General features: G+C 40.3%; 1 protein-coding gene across 1 annotated transcript in view; it reads right to left on the minus strand.

Annotated features, from left to right (window-relative positions):
• LOC123983202 (zinc finger MIZ domain-containing protein 1-like) overlaps window positions 1-3,297 on the minus strand; it is a 118,151-nt gene that overhangs the window by 34,425 nt on the left and 80,429 nt on the right. The window lies entirely within an intron of this gene.

A 3,297-nucleotide genomic window follows, 5' to 3' on the forward strand; every position in this document is an offset into this window, starting at 1 on the left:
AAATCTAAATTTTGTCGCTTGCAGTGTGCATTCTACATAGCAAAAGGGCAATTCGACCTCCTGGTAAAACTCCAGGTGTAAAGAAAACCCCTACATTAAGATAATTTAAAAGACAAATAATCTTGCTTTAAGTACCCCAAAGTTTTTAGTTTTTAAGGTCAGATATGTTTTGTAGTTGCCAGATCTTTGTCTAATTTCAAGAAATAAATGCTTCCTCCATTTGCTGTTGGCAAATGTCTCTTGATGAGCTGTTTGTAGAAGATGATTTTTTTTGCAGTGTAGCCACCTGTCTGACATCACCAAATGCCAATGTTGAGACAGCAGTGAGATACAAACATGCAGGCAACAGGGTAAAGTGTTTACCATTACAGTCTGAGACCGGGTAATTTCACAATCACATCAGATTCTCTGTGTTCCCTCCCAGAGTGGCTCACACTAAGGTCTATACAACCCATAAACTAAAAGGAAAAGCCTTGAGATTTTCACGGCAGGAAACAAATTGAATTGGCGAAATGGAGGAAAAGGCACCTGCTGCTGCACATTAAAGCAGTAACACAAACAAATCCCTTGAATAGGAGGATGTGTCACAGCGGTTTCACTGTGGTGCTCAAGTACAAATCTCTCGGGCTCCTTCGCTTGCTGTAGCCACGCTTGCTCAACGGGGTTACAAATTGCACCCAACAGGAGCTATACGTATCTCTTATCTACTGCTGGAGGCAGTATGGATATGTGCATGTTAAAGCAGTGTATGGCCCAAGGTGACAGGTGACTCTATCTGCAGTCCATCCATTGTTCTACCTGACTGTCTTGGTCTAACATTTCCATAGGACGGACAGTAATTCTATCATTTAGTAACTACCCTGTAGTGACACGGAATGATAAAGAGTATTTTTTTATTAACTAACTAATTAAGAAAAACTCCAAGTATTCACCTCCTGTAGCTTAGAAAAGTGGCTCATCTGAACAGTTTGTAGTTGCTACTTTGTGGCGGGCGATGGCTGTAGTTAGCTTAGATTCCAAACAGTTACATACATTGGCTTTCCAATAGTGGCCAAGACTCGTGGCAAAAACCAACTTCTCAAAACACTTATCTGTCAATAGATACCTGGTATGTTCCCAAAACTCAACAAAATATGGCAAACTATAGCACAGTTAGCTGTTTACTTCGGTCAATCGTGACCAATTTAAGCTAAACAGCTGCACAAAGGTAAACAGCTAACCGCTCTAGCAATATATGCTATATGGGCTAAGCTGTGTATTATATAGTATGCACAGGCATAGTTTGGTTGATTAAACATCAATCTGTCCCTCTGACATATGTTTCAAATACTATTTTGCCAAAAATGGCTAAATGGACAGCTTCCATTTGTCACTACAACAGTTAGCTGTTCATCTTTGTTGTGCAAAACTAGCTACGTTTCCTAACAATGGTTACTGCTAGCAACAAACTGAAATGATATATTTTGCCATGGTTTCTTGGAAATACTTCCCTATAAGCACTGATTGCTTTGTGGATTGTAGACATTATTGCACTCCTTTTCTTGTTCCGATTGCATGAACCACAGCTCACCACTGTCACTGAAAGGTGACTGAATCTCAGTAGTTTCTACAGGGTGAAATGCTTTTTATTTTCCATTGACCTCAGTGAGGGATCAGGCAGCTAAATATTAGTTCCCTCATATCCCTGAGGGAGTTATGGAAAGAGCCAATGCAGCAGTTGTTTTAGTGGTCCTTTTATTGTCCTTGAACCTTTGAGTGTGTGGCTGCAGAGGGGGGTCATGACTAGCTACTTACCGTTAGGCATCCCATCAGGCTTTGCTCAAAGGGGCGCTGGAAGGCTCTTGGGTCACCACACCAGTCCAGCAACTCAGTCGCTGCTGTTTGGAAATTTGCTGGATTTTGTAAGTGCTGGGGGGAAAAAAGGGAAAGTTTGGGAATATGTTTAGTCCAGTAAAAGATCACTGCAATACTGCAAAGAGATTATATATATATTAAGTAACCCAAAACATTTGATTACATATGGAATGTGTATTGGAAGCAATTAAAATATTTTTATTAAATTAAAATAATAAACACAGTTAACTAAAACTAAAAGAAAATAGATGTTACGCATAAAACTGAGGCATTAAAAGGATAAAAACAAATCTACAAATTAACATAACTTGTTTAAAGTTTGGACCTGGTCGGCTTAAACTAACGTTGTGACATGGTTATTTAGTCATTATAGGTGTTATACACTAATACGGTATATACTACAATTTAAATATTATATACTTCTGAAACAGATATGGAGGATGTGGTTTGGCTAACGGCTTAGTTTGCTGCCTCTGTGAACCTGGATAAGAGATGGAAAATGGACAGATTGATCGTGAGAGAGAAAATCACTTGTCGCCAAAACAAGGGTCATGGCAATAATATGATATATAATTAAAAGCACTCAGAGTGGCTTAAAAGAAAGCAGCATTTGTACAACCACATTTTCCAAAATGCATCTTTATTACATTTTAGATGACTTATGTTGGAGGTTTTAAGTATTAATGCACAGGGCTGAAGGCGTATATACCCATTAGACTCATGCTTCCACTTCACTCTTCCCAGGTTTTTGTAGCACCGCCTCAACACTGTGTGCAATAAATCTCCCTGTATGGCTGCATGAATAGCCAAGGAAGCCCTTATTTCACCAGCCGGCCCTGAGCTGCGCTGTGACTTTATCTGACAACAGGCTCCTTGACCTACAGGCACCCCTTTATGGCATTCATTCCCCAACTGGAGCCAGCAGCCCACTCAATAACCCTGTTGTCTGTCTTGTTGTAGAGCTGCAAAGGAAACTGAAAAATGGACCTCCGTGGGTCGCCACTGATTCACTGTTGGTCATTTCTTCTCTAAAAGCTTTCAAACCTCAATATGAATCACTTTCTATATAGAAGAGCAGACACACCACCTCAACTCTGCAGTAATCTATTGCCTTTGAAGAGATAATGCACACAAGCCTTTGCAGTGCACTTGTACAAACCAGGAACAAATGGACCCACACTCCATGGCATCAAAGGTAAACAGAGAGGTTTGTCAGCTTAAAGTGAATAGCTGACTTTTTACCACGTCTGTGTGCTTTGATTTCACCATCAGGGAGAAAAGGAGTAGAGGAAGTGACAGCGGTGCAGTCACTACCTCACAGTGCTTTTTTCTTGTTTGCTCTTTAGAGGGCAGCAGAGTTCAGGATTTGATAAGGCAGCTTTCATTTCAATTTACAAAGCTGGCGTTTGACAAGGGCCGGATGAAACCAGTCTTGTTTATCTT

The sequence above is a fragment of the Micropterus dolomieu genome, linkage group LG14 (assembly GCF_021292245.1).
Source record: "Micropterus dolomieu isolate WLL.071019.BEF.003 ecotype Adirondacks linkage group LG14, ASM2129224v1, whole genome shotgun sequence".
NCBI classification, from domain to species: Eukaryota; Metazoa; Chordata; class Actinopteri; order Centrarchiformes; family Centrarchidae; genus Micropterus; species Micropterus dolomieu.